This window comes from Zonotrichia leucophrys, chromosome 6 (genome assembly GCF_028769735.1).
Source record: "Zonotrichia leucophrys gambelii isolate GWCS_2022_RI chromosome 6, RI_Zleu_2.0, whole genome shotgun sequence".
In the NCBI taxonomy this organism is placed as follows: domain Eukaryota; kingdom Metazoa; phylum Chordata; class Aves; order Passeriformes; family Passerellidae; genus Zonotrichia; species Zonotrichia leucophrys.
In genome coordinates this window covers 27,449,843-27,467,781 of record NC_088176.1, presented here as the reverse complement: position 1 = coordinate 27,467,781, position 17,939 = coordinate 27,449,843, and the positions used below count along the sequence as shown (strand labels likewise).

At 40.3% G+C, this 17,939-nt stretch overlaps 1 long non-coding RNA gene across 1 annotated transcript in view; it reads left to right on the top strand.

Annotated features, from left to right (window-relative positions):
* LOC135449845 (uncharacterized) overlaps positions 1–17,939 on the top strand; it is a 29,343-nt gene that overhangs the window by 11,064 nt on the left and 340 nt on the right. Inside the window, exon 2 of the long non-coding RNA XR_010440860.1 lies at positions 17,463–17,581. This is a non-coding gene — a long non-coding RNA (uncharacterized LOC135449845). The remainder of the gene's footprint in view (positions 1–17,462; positions 17,582–17,939) is intronic.

The window sequence follows — 17,939 nt, the reverse complement described above, 5'->3', positions numbered from 1 at the left end:
AAATGATTTCTAAGCTTTTTTCCCCTTGCAGCCTTTCCTCTTTTCCTCACACTGAGTATTTGGCAGGATTCACCTGCAGAAAACAACTGTGGCTGTTTCCATTATCTGGGTTTTTTTAAAGTGCCAGCCTTTGTTCTTTAACTCCTTATTTCTGTAAGAAGTCAATTCCTGACCTTTGAGAGGCAGGAAATATGGTCATGGTTCATGTAGCATTTTTGTGTGGCTCCTGTACCAACAAAATCCCTTGCCTTTTTCCTGCTCCTGCATGGATGGAGGTGGGCTCAGCAGTAATTTGAGGATTTGCAGTCTGGGTGTATCTGAGTGTGCTGTGTGCCAGGTGAGCTGCATCTCAGAAATAAACTCAGGGAACCTGTGCAGAGCCCCTGTACCTTGTCAGTCCCAGGCCAGCACTTTGCAAAAGCACAAACCTTTGTCTCTTTTGGACCTTAAAATGACTATTTTTCAACTTTGAAATCATTAATAACTGGGAGTTTCAGGGTGCTTCGAGAGCTGCTTTCTAGAAGCTTTCATGACACCTGGAAATGCACCTCTGTACTTAACCCCTGTGTAAGGGGACAAACCAGGCTTGATTCAGGGGATTTTACATGCAGTAGTATTAATTTTGGACCCTGAAAGTTCTCACAATCTAATCTGAGGATAAAGAAGTATTTATCCTATCTGCTTGCATTTCAGAGTGGGTTTTGGTCCTTAGCACATGGTGGTAGTTGTGCTGCTCCAATGTGAGTTAGGGGATAGTGCTCAGATTTAAAATTTCTAAGCTGTTTGAAGATGCAGGTTACAATAAAGACATAAATTACTTTTATTCTAGATTGGAATAGCAGATTAGAACAATGTTTTATTACTAATTTATTATAAATAATTGGCTTTTATTGTGGTATTCATATTTTCTGAAAAATCCCTATGCCCAGGATTCTCTCCTGAGAAGCTGAGAGGCCTCAGAGAAAAAAGAAAACAAATTCTTACCCTCATTTGCTTCTCCTGTGTTGTGCTCACATGTGGAATGTGTTTGGGGATTGTTTACCCTCAGGTTATTGTTTCATTGGTTTCATGTGAATTGTTTTGACTTATTGGCCAATCAGGGTCAAGCTGTGTTGGGGCTCTGGAAAGAGTCACAAGTTTTCATTATTGTCTTTTAGCCTTCTGTAAGTATCCTTTCTGTATTCTTTAGTATAGTTTAGTTTAGTATTCTTTGATATAATATAGTATCATAAAACTATAAATTAGCCTTCTGAGAACATGGAGTCAGATTCATCATTCCTCTCTGCCACGGGGCACCCCGAAAATACAATACTTTTATTACTTGTGAAAATATTCAGAGGATGCATCAAAGACTTTAAAACAGAACAAATACCAAAGCCAAAAGGGAGGTCTAGCCAATACAGTTAGTGTTACATTTGAGTAAAAATCCTTTGGTTTATGCCAGTTGTTCATATTCTTGGTTTTATGTTGCACGTCTTGTATTTGGATAAGTGACCTTTCCTTCCTCCATAAGGTTTTTTTCTAAATTCTCCCTCGTCCGACTGCAGAGCAGTGAGACCAAAGGTGCTGCCATGTCAGAGCAAAGGTTTTCAGGATTTAGTCACTGCTGACACGGCTGCTGCCCTCAGCCTCAGCTCTGGGGACCAAACACTTGCATGAATTGTGAAGGTGGCATTGAGACAATCGGGCAGGGTCAGACCAGGTTGCTGAATGTTATTGTCCCTTTCGTGCTGGCTGTTGTCCCTTCTTTTCCTGGGAAGATACTTACAGTGTCTTTCCCTCAAGGAGAGCATTTAATTTTGATTTGTGTGGAGCAGCATGGAAATGGGAATGAAGGGACCAGCTACTGAATTGTGTGTCCTTTACCTTTCATTAGAGGTGTTAGTTCACATCTCGATGAAGGATGCATTATGTTATCACAGAAATAGAACAGATTTAACTCTTTTTAAATGCCTTTTATCAATTTCCTCTTGCCATAAAGTGTGAATTATTGACAAACCCCAGGCCTTCAGTCACACCTGCTCCTCTGGTTTCACAGCCCTCTCCTACATGCCCTTGTTGCCATGGTGCTCCATTGCACAGCTGCAGTGCCTTATACATTGTAATAAGTGACATATACAGCCCAAAAAAGTCAGCACACTGGCAATCCATAACTTTGAATTCTTTACTCAAGCAAAAAAAAAATAAAAATTGAGGGTGTAGGGCAACCAAAGTGTTGACACTACTGGCAAAAGTCATCAGAAGATAATTATTCCTATGCTACCTTCTTCTGGAAAATTCATTATAGGATGAGGGATTTGCCTAGAAGTGAGTAAAAACACAATTTTCTCAGATATAGAGACCATCATATTTTATTGACGTTTTTAGTTAAAAGCAAATAAACAAACCTATTTCCTATGCTGGTTTCCTTCTGTCTTCTGAGTAAATATTGGCAGGAAGAGTGATGATGTCTTGAATGTGTGTGAGATCTCAGACGTTTTTGTGTAGCAATTTGAAATGAAAAAACCTGGAATTTTTCAAATAGGAAAAAACTCCAACAAATTTCTCATTCCCTCTCTCCTTACCATAACAACTTATATTCTGCACCTTATTTTGCACAGAACACCCAGGATTATTTTAAAAATAAGAAAAAAAAATAAAAGGATAGCAAAATGCAAAATTTATGTCTTGGGAATTGGATCTTTAGTGTTGTTCTGGGTAAGTTTTTGAGATGGTGCTATCCTTGTTTCAGAAGCACAGGCTGCTGTCCATTAGGACAGCTGTCCATCTAAAAATTTGCAATTATAGGAACATGTACATTCAGTGTAGTGCTAATGAAAAATTATTAAAGCCACATTTATTCAGTGAATATGAAGGTTGTTAATAACAAAGCATGCATTATTAATGCAGAATAAAGTGAAAAATATAAACATAAAGCAGAAATTGACAGGAACTTCTAGAAGGTGTCAAAAAGAAATGGGTCCAAGTATAAATCAATTCTTGCTATGTTAAAACACAGCTGTGAAGGGTCTTTCTAGATGAGTATTAATGCTAACACCATGCTGAAGCAAAATATATTGCCCATTTTACTTTTTTTTGACTTTAAAATATAGACTATAAAATTGGGAAATTAAAGATCTTAGAGATCCAGTTCTCCCAAATTAATGGAACTGAAGCACAGCCCAGCAGCTCTGATGCTCAGCTGGGCAGGCTCTGTGATGGGCTGCCCACGCTGCTGGCAGCCTGAATGGGAGCACTGGGCTTGAAGCGCCCTAGACACACTTTAGAGGCAGTGCTGAGTGTCCAGTCCTGGTGGACATGGAATTTTCTGGCAATGGTGACTCCCCTGCAGGGCATAACCCACTGAGGGTGTCCTCCAGAAGGAGGGCTTTGTGTCACCTTGCCAAGTCCTCTCATCCCTGTTTTTGAGGTTGAACTGCCCAGCCCTTCTCAGGTGCTTGTGCTGGCTCCCAGCTGTGCCAGGCAGGTGCTGCTGTGGCTGGCACCTCTGCCTGGCAGGGAGGGCAGGCAGGTGGTGGCACCACAACACCCCAGGGTGACAATGCTGCTGCTGCTGCCGCTGTCCCTGCTGCCAGCCTCAGAGGGAAGCAGGCATCCCTGTCTCCGCTGCTTTTTCCCTTGTGTCAGCTCGTGATGTTCAGCTGGTGAGCAGGAGTAACCTTAAAAATAACCCTGGGGAACAAGTCTAACTCTGCCTTTGTTCTGTCTTTAACCTCAGGCAGACTGTGTCAGCAAGAGACTTGGAAATGTTTTTTTTCCCCCTCTCACCAGCTTTTCTCTAACAGATAGCACTGTACTGAGAGCCAGGGACACAGAGTGTATTCCCAGCTCTGATGTTGTTGGTACCTCTCTTTATCCCTTTCCAAACCTTCCACCGTGTATCTGGCTTGTCATACACCACCCCTCTTGGGCATCAATTCTCTGCTCCTTGCTGCACAATTTTACACCACCTGCCAAGTCTCTGCTGAGGTCTTGTGGTTGCATGGAAAAGATAAATAACAGAACTAAAGGGAAATTGCTAATTGGACTAATCTCAATTTTTTTTCCAAAATATCCTACTGAAAAGCCTTAATAAAAGGCAAGAGGGGTAGACAGTGAAAAGCACAAGCTTTATTTTAGCAAGAGTCAGAGTGATGTGTGTGCATGCACAGGAGTTGCAGGCAGAACTTAACTCCATGGAAATTTCTGATCTTTTTAAATGTGTTTTCAACCCAAAATGGACAAAGGCTTCATTTTGAGAACCTTAGAACTGAAATGTTTCTAGTTTTTCATATGTTAGATAATTCCTTGCAGGGAAGCAAAACAGAAATCTTTTTGGAATAGGGTCAAGGCTCTATGATATAAACATCAAATAACATCCATTATTAAGCAGGCTGTATAAATAACAATTGCCACCAAGTTCTTTCACTCATTAAATCATTGAATAATTTAGGTTAGAAGGGGCCACTGAGAGGATTGAGCAGTCTGAGGGGCTCACACAGCCCTGCCCACCTTTGTGATGGAGGCTCCACAGACATTTTGGACAACCTCTGTAGTGCTTAACCTTTTCATGCTGTTCTCTTTGGCTTTTTTTCCCCTCTCACCTTATACCCAGCTGTGATTTATGAGCATTTCTTCAATCTTATGCTGACCACTGCTGAGAAAGGTCAGGCTCCATCTCCTCTGGCTGGCTCTCCAGGTGCTGAGGGCTGTGGCAGGTCCCCCTTTGTCCTCTCCTGAGGCTGAGCAAGCCCAGCTCCCTGGGGCCCTCCTGGGCTCCATCCTCCTCCATGGGGGGATCAATGCCATGGGGAGCTCAATTCCTGCCCCCTCTCCTGGGGAGGGACAGGATTTTGGGCACTGCTCATGGGATTGAACCTTCCTGATGCCCAGTGGTTGGAAATTATTAATTTGCTTCTGCTTACTTTTCCTTTGCTAAAGCTGCCCAGGATGAGGGTGCAGGGCTTGCATTTCCCTTTGCTCAGCTCCTTGAGGCTCCCCTGGGTTTTTTCCCAGTTATTTGGTCCCTGGTGGAGGTGCCCCTGTATTGATTCCTTAGGGTGTCACTGTTTTGAACCACTGCCCACCCAAACACTTCAGCCCCATCCAGACTTTTAATCACGCGTGGAGACAAGTAATCATTACAGTGATTATAAGAATTATTCTTTCTAATTTAATTAAAAGTGGAGGCAAACAGAATGGAAATGGGAACACTGGCATGTTTTCCAGAACTGAAATAGTGTTTCAGCGTGCTTTAAACCTGGTGTAACTTATTTTGATATAGTCATCTTTCCTGTCTCTGCTTTTCATTTAAAATTCAGAGATTGCTAGAATCAACTTCTGAATTATTGAATTTTTAAACAAAATTAAGTAGGCACTGTCTTGGTTGTTCTGAAAGTAAAATTAAGACATAGGAAGGATTATTTAAATTTTTAAAGGAGAATTTCAACATGCATATATATATTATTTTTATTTTATTAAAGAAAAAGACATAGTTTCCAGCCTGAATCTGAAATTATGAACCGAAGGATAATACACTGTTGCTCAGTTTCCTGCTTTTTATTGGCTTGCTTGAGTGTTATGGCTGCTGTAGGGTATCAGTTCTGCTGAGAATGTGTTTGACAGCAGCCAGACAGGTTCCTCTGCACGAGGCCGGCGCTGCCACTGCTTGGAATTGGGCAAGGCATCTCTCCAAAGGTTCTGATGGCCAAGATTTATCTTGGTAATTTTACTCTCAGCCCATTGGAAGTGTTTTTTAGCCTTCAGGCACGCTGCTGGTCAAAGCTTTCCAATGGGATGTGAGCCACAGACTTTCTCAGTCGTCATAGCTGAGTTATTTTGCTACTCAGCTATGCAGAAGCAGCAGGCCTTTAGGCTAATTAATAAATCATCAACGCATTTGTGGTGTGAAAAATGAAATATTTATGCTTGCCAGAGTAATGTTTCTGTCTTGCAGCCCCATGCTCTGTTGATGCCTGATGGAGGATGAAGTAAATACCAGCTGGTGTAGAATGAGCAGAATATAATTACTTTCTACAAAGTTAACTGAATATTAAAAATAGAATTCGGAGGAGCTGGCAGAAAGGGAAAAATATCTAGATACATGCCTGTAAGGCAGGACACAGCCAGTACATGAAGGGAACTCTTGCCTAACTGGAACCATGGGGCTGGGAACCCTGCAGGATCCATATTGTGTACAAATGTGTCACACAGAGGCCTTTTCAGAGAGCACTTAGTGGCCAGCTGGAGTAGTTAAAAGGCCTGAAGGGAAGCCAAGGATGCTCTGCTTTTCTGGTTGGTCATCATTAGGGGACCAGTGAAGGACTTAAAGCATCAGCTGTTGTTGCTTTTCAGAAATGTGTCCACTAATAAAAGAAAGAAAATATTACTTCTAGGTTTTAAGGCAACCAGGAGCTAGTTTTGTTCTTTGTGTTCTCACACAATAGCAGATTTACTGGGGCTGTGCTGGGTGTCATTTTTGCAATCACTGCCCTAGTCCTTCTCCACAGAGTGAATGTGTGAGCACCAGGCCAATCAAACCCCTTGAAGAAAAACATTATCATGTAACAGAAAGAGGATTTAACCCCTTATTTGAAGAGGAGCCTCTTTAAAATAATCAGCTAGAAGTGATTTAGACAAGTGGCTGATTTTATGTGCTGGCAGTTGCAATCAGAGTGATTGAAGGGGTGAGCCATCAGAAAGGTTTTTCAGGCAGGTGGAGAGGAGATATTGTGCAGGTCAGGCATCAGCCTTCCGCCATCTCCCAGTTCTAATTTCAGGGCTGTTTTTTTTTTTTCTTTCTCCAGAGCAATTTAGTTTGACTTTTCCCCCTTTGTTTTGTGTGTACAGTCTGAGGTTGCAGTAAAATCCCAGTGTTCAAAATCCAGGAAGAACATTCCATTCCTGTGGTTGTTTTCATTTGCTTTCACAGCCTTGTCAGAGTGCTTTGTTCAGGGGTTCAATCCTGTTTTGCAAAGGAGCTTCTGAGCCTGTCCAGGCCAAACTCAGTGCCAAACCCTTCAGACTGCCTGGATATGTTTGAGTCTGATGATTTGTAGCTGAATCAGTATGGAAGGATGGACTTCTGATGGGGATTATTGGTCTAGGTAGTGAATAACTTTTTCTAAAATAGCCAAGAAACCTACTTTTCCCTTTTGGTTGCGACATTTCTGAAAGCAGGCAATGGCCTGAGGTGAGCACACAAGTCAGTGGACAGCTCATCAAGCTGTTCCTCTTAAGGGGAGTGATTGGCATCAAGAGGATGAAAAAGATTTGTTTTTGGGGTTTGGTCTGGTGCTCGGTTTTTTTGTTTGTTTGTTTGTTTTTTCCCGTTAAAGATTTGTGGTAGAATATCCTTACAGCATCCCTGCAGCTGTTAGCAGTGCAGGTGCCCCTGATGTCTCCTCAGGGCTGAGTTGTGATCCATTCCCATGGAATGAAGCTGTCCCTCCCTGCCCTGGAGCACCTTGCTGCTGGAGGTTTGTTCCTTTTCTCCCCATCTCTACGAGTGTGTGAGCACCAGGGCAGGCATGCAGAGAGGGAAGGGGACACACAGGGAGCTGGAAATCCCATTCCCATGAGGCAGCAACAAACAGGCTGCAGCCAGGTCCCCTCCATCACCATCACACTGCCTGCTAATTAGGGATTGAAGGAGCCAGTGGTACAGGAGCAGAGAGGGATGAATGTACCCTTTTGCACTTGTCTGACAGAATAAAATCAACTGCATTCAAGGAATTTGAGAAAGATATAAATATTTCAGGAAGAGGTAAATTTAAGATCTTCAAATGCTGCTTTAAAAGGATGCTGGACCATTTGAGAATACTCATTTTAAATTGAAGAATTACAGAAGCAGCAAATGATCTCTCTTCTCTATTTGCAGCAGGGATTAGAACTAAATGTCATATTTTAGGTCCATGCCTCATGTTTGCTTCTATGAGAACAGACAATTTAAATGTCAGTTATTATAGCTTGTCAATAAATTTCAGAATCTAAGCAAATCTGGAAAACATGACTGACAGCTACAAATTAATTTATCTTTGTTAAATAACCAGCCAGCACTTCACTGCTATTGCTGACATGCATCAGAGTATAACACTACTAATTCAGAGTGTGAGCTGTTGTTTTGTCATGAAGTACAAATTATGCAGATTCTACTCATCTCCTAGGAAGAGACAAATCTCTGAAGCTGTGATGCCCTTCAGGAGAAGTAATCAGTTTTCCCAAAAGTTCTGTGGTGGTTTTATACTCGCAGAGCAGTGGTATGATTTAAACAAAGCAGGCTCTCATCAATGCATAAATTTATAACTACTAGTGTGAATGGTAAAAATTAGTATTTGCTGCTTAGAAAGAAAAGAAATAGTGTGGAAATAAAGGCCTTCACAAAGTTAGAAGTGAGTTAAAAGCCAGCATGAGCTACTGCTAGCTAATCAGAACTTCTGAATATGAAGCCATTAATTTAAGCACTTAAATAAAGACACAAGCAGATTAAATACAGGGGGGTGTGTGTGAAACAACAGGCTCTATCCACACTGGGGTGTTGTACCTGAAAATAATACTGAGATTATTGCCAGTTGTTGGGGTTAGAATTGCCAGATGGTTTTGTTGCAGATTATACAAGAAACACTTTCTTATAAGACAGCAGTCTTACAACATAGAACAGAAACTGTGCCAGAAGGTGTTTTTTTCAGAGCCAGTGGCCAAACAGGGGCGATCTAGAAAAGTGATCTAGAAATTCCCAAGTTTCTTCAGAGAGTCTTAGAGCGGTTGGGGTTGGAAGGGACATTAAAGACCATCAAGATGCCACCCCCAGCCACGACAGGGACCCCTTTCTCTAGACTGGGATGCTCAGAGCTCCATCTGGCCTCCAGCACTTCCAGGCATGGGGCATCCATCACTTATCTGGGGCTGGAGCATCTTCTGGTGAAAACTCAGCAGAAAACTCATTGAGTGCCTCAGCTCTCTCTCTATGGCACTCTGTGTGCGCTGCCAAAATTCTCTACAAATACTTGACTTTTTTGCGTTTTCTTCAATTTTTTTCGATGTTTAGTTGGGTGGGCTTTTTTCATAATTTTTCACTGTTTAGCAAAACATTATAAAGAAGGAAAAGAAATTCTGGTTGTGTTTATCATGAAGCTGCTTCTCCATCTGCTGAGGGATTCAGCCAGATAGGTCTTCCCCTATCAAAAGTCTTAAATCATTAATCTACAGAAATGATAAAAAATGCTCAGTTATCTCAGCCAGCTGTTAACCCTGGGATGATGCAAATTTCAGCACTATTAATTATTTCATAGAGATGTTTAGAAATGTTTCTGTGATTTGAAGCCTTTTAAGAGGCCAGTCAACAAAAGTTAATTTTGGGGCTATAAAGGATCAAATAATAATCCAGTTAAAGATTTTTGTACTTCATTAGAAAGCCTGAGAGGAAAGCAGAGGGAGGTGTGATTTGTAAAGCTCAGAGGGGAAATAAAGATATTCTATGAGATTGGATAATTTTAATGGTTGATTTTATTTAAAATAATTCCACCACAGTATGACTGCTGTATTCTATAATTTATGTGGACTTTGAGAGGTGTTGTGAGACCAGGTTTGAAAGCCCCTGAGCAATATTCTGAGGGGAGAACATGGCAAAGTGGAAACAGTTTCTGTCTGTGCTCTAGCAACCCACTGGTAATTTAGCAGTCATCACGTAATTTAGAGTAACCCTTTCTTGTTATTTGCCTTTTATCTGCCTCAGTCTGATTACCATGGGTCTGTGGTACCCTTTGGATCTACCTGGTGCTGAGCATTTTGGAAGTCCAGCTGTTTCTTGAGGGCCCAAAATAAGAGGTGGTCTTTGTTTTGATGAAGCCTGCCATGTGCCACTCCCAGGCTGTGACATCCTTGCAAGTCAGGAAGCATTTTGGAAGTTTCAGTGCTTGCTTAGGCCATTTTCCCTGGCTGTTTTCTTATAAACTAAAGTTTTCTATTACTGGCAGTGTTTTCAAGCTACAGGCATCCCTGTGATGTCTTGACCACCGGAGCCTTATCTCCTCATGCATTAAATGAATGTTTTATGACAACTAAGTCATTATTTAACACTGTGAACCTGTTGGGTTGGGAGGTTCAGAGCTTTGTCTCCTCTGTCCAAGGGCCCAGAGGTTCTGTTCATTTATAATCACTGTAGTTAGCTGATCAAATTTGCATGGACATATCAGATTTGGGTGGAATTTTTTTGGTGTGTGTGTGTGTTTTTTGTTGGTGGTTTTTTTTTTTTGGTTTTTTTTTTTTTTTTTCCTCTCCTGTCAGTCCAGGGGGAAAATAAAAAGGTGATATAAATAGAACATGTAATGAAATCAGTCTGAATAGGAAACTCATCAATCTGGAACTCATAGGTGCTGCAAACCCAACAGGTAATAGATAAAAGGTCATCCTATTTCATGGGCATTGCTTTAGATAAAATACCTGTTCGAGTTAATAATTCTCACAATAAATCTTGCTAACATAAAGAGCTCAGTTATACAACTGTAGTTATTTTTACATCAATGAATGTAATGTGAATTAATTAATATGAACTGTTCACTGTACCAGGTTTTGCTCTATCAAGTGAGCATGGAGGTCCCCAAAATGACCACTAGGGAAAGGAATCTGTATTAGTGCAGTATTTAATTTGTATCTGGTACCTTAAGATCTGTGCTCCTTTAATTTACAGTGAACCATATCAGATGGATCAGTAATTAGGTTCAGCATCAAACACAACATTGGCAAGGAGCCTTATAAAGCACAATCAATTTGGAGTCACAGCCTGGTTTGGACTGCAACTGACGTCAAAAAGAGGTTTTGGACATGAAAAAGGAGATCTGTAGGTTTTTCTTTGCTTTCAGATGATGTAAGCTGGCCTAATGAGAGCTACCACCTCCCATTGTGAACCTGGCTTCCATAGATCACACTCATTCAAGTTAAATTTATTAGTTAAGCATAAAATTAGGCTTGAGCACATCTCTGGTCAAGCCTTCATAAAGGGGTCATGTTTATCCTGCCTGCAATACTGGAGTTTTCATGTCAAACATGACCTTCTCTCTCTCTGAACCACAGAACCAGACAATGAGGAAGAGGGTAGCAAAGAGATGAGGTGGTCAGTATTTAGTCTGAATTTAAGTGGCTCTGGTACTGTGTTGTTTGTCAGCATAATGTGCAAATACAGAATTATATTCTGATTTATGGAAAGCTTGGTACATATCTACACTGTCTTGTGAAAGAGCTGGAAGTTTTCTGCTTTCACGGAGGGAAACTGAGAACTATGCCGGGGGGATCAGGGGTTGAGTGTCAGGATTTTGTTTTAAAAGGATGCCGGCCTTCAAAATGAGCTTGCTGGGGAACTAACCGCAAATATAAAGCATGTTTCCTGCAAAAATTATCCATCTCTTTTCATGAAAACAAAAACCTGGGAATTACAGGGAAGATTTTAGGTAATCTCCTGGTTATTGCCTTGCTAGCTGTGACCTTGTTCTGGTATTTCACTTGTGTTTTCTGTTCAGAGATAAACCTGCCTTCTCTCTTTGGTCCCCAGCCTGGTTGATGGCATCAGACAGATCCTGCTCTGGGTGTCACAGCAGGTGTTTGTTCCAGGGCTGGCAAGCACTTCTGCTGCTGTGTTGGTGGTAGAGAGGAAGATTTGGAATTAGTTTTTGAGGCTCCAGGACTTAGATTAATTGGTCAAGAGGTCTGATTCAAACTGCTGTAATTGTGCAAGCCAGCAAGTGTCCACCACATGTGTTTATTCTTTCCCACTTTCTGCCAGAGGGCTGAGATCAAGGTTCTTAATTAGTTTCTGAAAATAGGAAGAAACTGTTTTTCAATCACTTCCCATAGAAGTGAGGCACACTGCATATGAAACAGGGCACAGGGCACAAAAGCTGCTAATAGATGAAGGACAAAGAATGTGCTCACTTAGGTATTGGCTGATACTTGTGCTGCCAGTGATGGCTTATGGGTGTGAAGATGTAAATCAAGTTCTATTTTTGGGAGCCTGTAATTTCTATTATTTTTTTGTTGTTGTTGTTCCAAGACAATTCTTGCTTTCTGACTAAAAAATAACGAGGAGAGAGGATTACAGTAAATTACAGTAGGGTACTTATGTGCAAAGTACCTAAGATTTTGTAATGAAAAGCAAATGAAAGATAACTTATAAAATGTTCTTCACTAGCATATGAGATTTTGTGGTGTTTAAAGGCAGAACTATGTGAATGGTTATGCTTTATTAAGTGACATTAGTAGGAAAGGAACTATGGGAAGTACAAGCAAAAAAGTTGTAAGGAGCTAATAGTTACTTGCAAATTTAATATGGAACATTTCAAGTTTCCTGAAGTAGAGATAATCAGACCTTGCTAATCTGTTTTACAAATTCTCATCACGTAGGGATGATTATATTAAAATTACTTCTTGGTATAAAGCAGGATTCACTACCCATACTAATATGATAGATCTCTCAAAATGTTTGCCTCAATGAGTGTTCCTTTAGTATGGTTCAAGGCATTCCAAAAGCTTGCAGTGAACTGACAAAGGTGCCTTTGAATACTTTAATCATGCATAGCCATCTTTACCCTCTTTAGACTGAGACTTATCTAGATTACATGATTGGTTAGCCTCTCAGAATAAGTTGACCCTTAAATTAAAATGTTGCCTCTTTGAAGATTACCTATCAAATTAAAACAACCAGTCACACTTTAACCTCTAAAATAAATTGAGCTTTTTTAAGTGTTCTCTTTTAATGATCAGTTCCTATAAAATAATTTATAATTGTTAGAGCTCCACACTACAGAAATTCAAGCTCATTGGAAGAGTAGGACTGCAATGGGCCCTTTATCGAGCACTTTCTTGTCTTTAGAGCTATGGTTTTGGTAAGATCAGAGAACAAACTAGAATAACACCACTCTCTAAATTGGCTTCACGGTTGAGATGAACTAAATAGAATGCCTGGAAACCAGTTCTCTTCTGAGCACCATGTGGAGAATTCCAACTGTCGAGTCAAGAGCACGTTGAAGGACTTTCCAGCACACACCCAGTCCAAAGCCTTTTGAAAAGTTTCTGCTTTTCCACCATGCCTCTGAAGCTTTGTGATCCCAATGCTGGCAAGCTCTTCTCCTCCTTGTAAGTGTTTTTCAGGTGGAATCACCACAGTGGAGGAGGCTCCCTGAGCCTGGTGTGTTCTGTGACTCCAGAGACCAAAGTCTCTTCTTCCTGCTCTTTCCAAATTTGTTCATCAAGACAGCAGATAAAACAAGGAGAACATACTCTTTTTTTCTAATTTTTTTTCAATTTATTTTTCTATAAAATCCTTTAAACTATTCTGTGAAGTACTCTTACAGTACACCTAGAGCTAGCTGGCAACAGCTATTTTGTATTTTTTTAGTATTTCACACGCACTTCTCAAAAACACTTTACTGTAAGACAAGTTCATGTCTATGTTGACAAAACTGGTAATTAAGAGCTGATGTAAAATTCTTGCACAAAACTTCCACATCACTCCTTCAGTGTTATGATAATAATGATTATTACTCATATTGATTTAAGCCTCAACATTGACAATCTGAGTTTGCATCCAAAAAATGTGATGCTTGATTTAAAACATTGTTTTTCAAGTATGCTTGCAGAAGTTGTTAACTTGGGGGATATGCTGGGTGCTCCTACAAAACATTTAATTCAACTTTTTTTTTTTTTACACAAAGTTATCAGTATCTTTAAAATAATGCAGTATTTCAAAATAGCTTTAAGCTGGAAATGGATTTTCACAATAAAATATGTGTGTCATTATGCCATACAGGAGATTGGGGCGTGGGGTGGGGGTGTCTGCTGGACCTTCATTCTGGTTGCTTTCCTCTTTTTCCAGGAAGAAAACTGTCACTTTCTGTCACTTTAAGATATTTTATTGCACACATCATGCATATGAGTTTATGTCTACTCTAGTCAGTATCTTCTATATCATTCCATCAATGGCTAAATAACCATAAATTAATATTATGTAATATATAAGTAACTGTTTCCATCATACAGTCACAGATGTGATTGTGTTCTTGGGTGTATTATTATTTTAACTCTGAGTTATTATGTCTTGAGCTTGAACATAATAAGCAGAGACCTCATGAACAAGCCTTTGTGCAAAAGCTGAAAGCACAAGCATGTCCTGGTGGCTGTGGCTCTACTTAATTTCAAATGAACTCAGTTGAGCTGTTTTAGATGTTTAGCAAAACTTAATCAGGATGTGCTCATCTGGGTGCATTTCTTCTTAGTAAAAGCAGGAGAAAACAGCACATGAGAAAACAGAGTATCAGTATATACAGAAACAAAACCATCAATAATTATAAATAATAGAAGGTACTGCAGCAATGGAATTGCCTTTAATGCCAGTTCTCTGTCCACTTCTATAAACTTCTGAGAAGGTTTTTTAACTGCAGCTTCCCTCTTTGCCATCGCCCACACTGTATGTGGGGTTATACACAGTATTTTATTAATGGACCCAAAAAGCCAGTAATACAAGAAATGTAGTCAGAAAGGCTTTTCCTTCCCACTTGACAGAGAGATTCAGAGGCTCTGTTGTCTAGCCCAGTGTATTGATCTCTGCTTTCTACATCTGAAGTAGGAAATTCTCTCCAGAGTTTATTTGTACTGGCTCTTTGTTGCTTTGAGGTTTCAGTAAATAGCAACAGTTCACTAAGTTTATTCTTTGTAAAAATATTCCTTTTGAAGAAACTGAATAAACAGCAAACAGGTGAAAAGGTGTCTATTGCTTTGCAGTTGCATGTTTTCATGGAGCTTCCCACTTTTTATTAATATGACTTTAGACTTGAAGTTCTGGAGAAAATTCAGAGTAAGACTGAGTAGAAAGTTTATGTCAATGAACATGTATTTTCATCTGTTTCCTAGTGCATCTTGGCACAATATTCTTCCCCTTTTTCTCCCTGGTTATCAAAAAAAGTGAGAATTGAGTCTTCTTCTAAAGGTTCGTTGTGCTCTGTGATTTTGTGGACTCTGCAAGTTTTATTGATGTAAACTGAAATTGCTTTCAAAAGATTTTAATTCGTCTGTCCTGCCTTAGCACATGACTTGAAGTGGTTTTGCAGGTTTAGTTTGGTTGTTTGCCCAATCCTCCCATAACTGTCTGGTTGATCTAGGACACTTTAGATCAAGTGTTGCAAAAATGGCATTGTGACATTCTGTGCCTCTTTGTTTGAGATAAAACCCTTCTGTCTGGAGTCTCCAGGGGATCACCAGCCACTTCTAAGAGATCTTGTAGTGATTTAATCTCTGGATTCTACTTAGGGTCTATAGGTATTCTCTGGCTCATGGCAAATAATTTACAGTACTTTGAGGAGAAAAATATATAAATCTGCACACACATACACAGAAAAACCCTAACAATATTACAGGTGCTTTGATTTTTCTACCCTTTTTACTTAACTGCTTGGGTATACAAGCAAAATAAAATTTAAATGCTGTTAGATGACATTAACATCGACCACAAAGCAACTGCTTTCAGAACACCATTCTTCTGGGCAATATTTTCACATAATTATTTGCAAACTGGTTTGATTTTGTTATGGCCTTTTCTCTTTTATTGTTTGAGGCCTACCCAAATGTATGTATTTTTTTTTTTCCTTTGTGCCATAACATGTTGGGGAACTTCTTCAGAGGCCTATAAGCCTTGCCTGCATTATACATATTTTGTAACCTACAACTGTTGCAGTTTGGAGCCTCTGGACAGGGGGCTTCAAATGTGAATTGAAATTATTTGACCTGGTCAAAAGAAAGTTTTGACTGACTGTATAGCAAATTCCTCATACAGTTCCCTGTGCACAAGGATGATTACTGGTGTTGGTGCCAAAGCACATGGAAGCCTCACCTTCTTCAAAAACAGCAATTTTAGGGACACACCTGAAGTGTTCTTTCCTGCCGGTGTGCAGTCCAGCCATATGTTTGGGGAAAATGGGAATGCTACCTGGGAAGATTAATCCTTGGCACACAGCCCTGAAAGCAGCCAAATCTGGGAGGGATTGTGACTGAAATTTGTCTTGATTCAAGTTTCTCTGAAGAGCAGAGCTAACCTCAGTAATACATGGAGAACATAGGGGAGCTCCACAAATCCGTGGGTAATGCCCCTAGCAGGAAGAGTTTATCAGTTCCTGTGTGTGTTCAGTTTTAATTCAATGGCCTTTAAAAAGAAAAAAAAGAAGTTTTAAAACACCCCTTCCCAAGCCATCTTGGAGCACAGTAAATGAGAAAATAGATTTCAAGTGTGCCTCTTGCATGATAAAAAAAAGGTCTTTTAGGAAAGCAGTTTCAGATATATGATTCAAGGATGGGACATCTTTTCCCATTTTTCAGTAAAGTCACAGGCACTGCAGGGGCTCTCAGAAATTATGTTTGGGGGGATTTTTTCACTTCATGCTGGAGAAGCAAACGTTAGGATGTGGTTAATTTTGTAGGTGCTTTGGAAAAAAGTCTTCTAATTGTGTGTAAAGACCTTGTTGAGTGTAAGGTTAAGAACATTTGTCATTATCCTTTAGGCAGAAGTTGTTAGAGCTGAGATTCTAATCTCTTACCTAGTTTGTCTATATCAGGCTGAATTTTATTCACAACAGAAGCTGAAAAGTGCAAAGTATCATTTCTCCATCTACTGCAGAAAATTGCTCATGATTTTTTCATAGCCATTTAGTCTTGATAAGGTCACATCTTCCAGCTAAACTAGGCTCAGACATATTTATTTGTATTTAAGGGTCATAAGAAACATTATTTAAATTTTAACAAGTATTTATAGTCCAGGGTGTGCACTGCTGTTGCCAGGGCTGTGGCTGATTCCTGGAAGGTGTGAGCTCACCTGCATTAAGGAATGGACTGCAGGACAAGTGATGCCTTTGTAGAGAGATCCCAGGAAAATGTGTGCATGTACTCATCTCAGAGAGAAAACAGTTTATTGACAGTTACTTGGATGTGCACTGATGAGTTTGGTTGGCTATGTTTAATTGGTGCTTGAGATCCTATATAAAATAGAATTGAAAACACAAAAACCAAGTGAGAAACACAAGCTCCAGTCAGTAACAGGTGATCTTTTATATTTGCTGTCCTTGGAGGGGAAAAAGGTCCAGTATGTTACAGAATGATTTTATTGAAGGGCATAATAGATTCCACAGTTCAAAAGCTTCCAAGTAGTTTACCAGTTTGCAATTCATCAAGGAATGCATTTGATGTTCCTCCAAAAGGCACTTTCATCACTTGTTCTTTCTCTGAGAACTTAACTGAATGTAAAGTCAAACATCCAATTGCTAATAAGCTGATAGGACCAAGGGTTATTTCCTAGGGGAAAGAGCACAGAAATAACTCCTGAGGCAGCTTTGCCAAGTGCCTGGGGACAGCAGCGCTGCTTGGGGTGCAGTGTTCATGAGCTGTCCACAGCAGCAGGGAGAGAATCAGCCTCCTTCCCCTTTCAATGATTGCAGTCTGCACTTTCCCAGGGCAGGACATGGATTGCAGTGCTGGAGCAGAGAGCCCCAACAGGCAGGGAAAGTGCCAGCCTTGGTGCACATCTGAGCCCCAGAGAGCCTCCTGGGAATCCTGACAGCTTCACGGCAAGGTGAGGAATACATGAACCAGCATAGGTGCTAGAGGTCTATTCCCCTAATCAAACAGATGTAAACGAAGTAAATGAGATTGAGACTGCCAACAACACTGTTTTGACTATTGAAAGTTATTATGTTTAGCAAGTAAAATCAAATTTTAGATTAAAGTAGGATTTTTATCAAAAGTGCAGTACCTCAATGCATTAGATAACTTAGCTGTGGAGGTCAGGGCTTAGCCTCACTGCTGTGCTTTTGTTGTGACATTTGATCCAAAAGCCAGTATTTCAAATGGGGGCACAAAAGCTCTCCTTCAGGCCTGCAGGTAGCTAAAGTGACAGCTCTGTGCCCATGTCACAGCAGAGGTTCAAATTT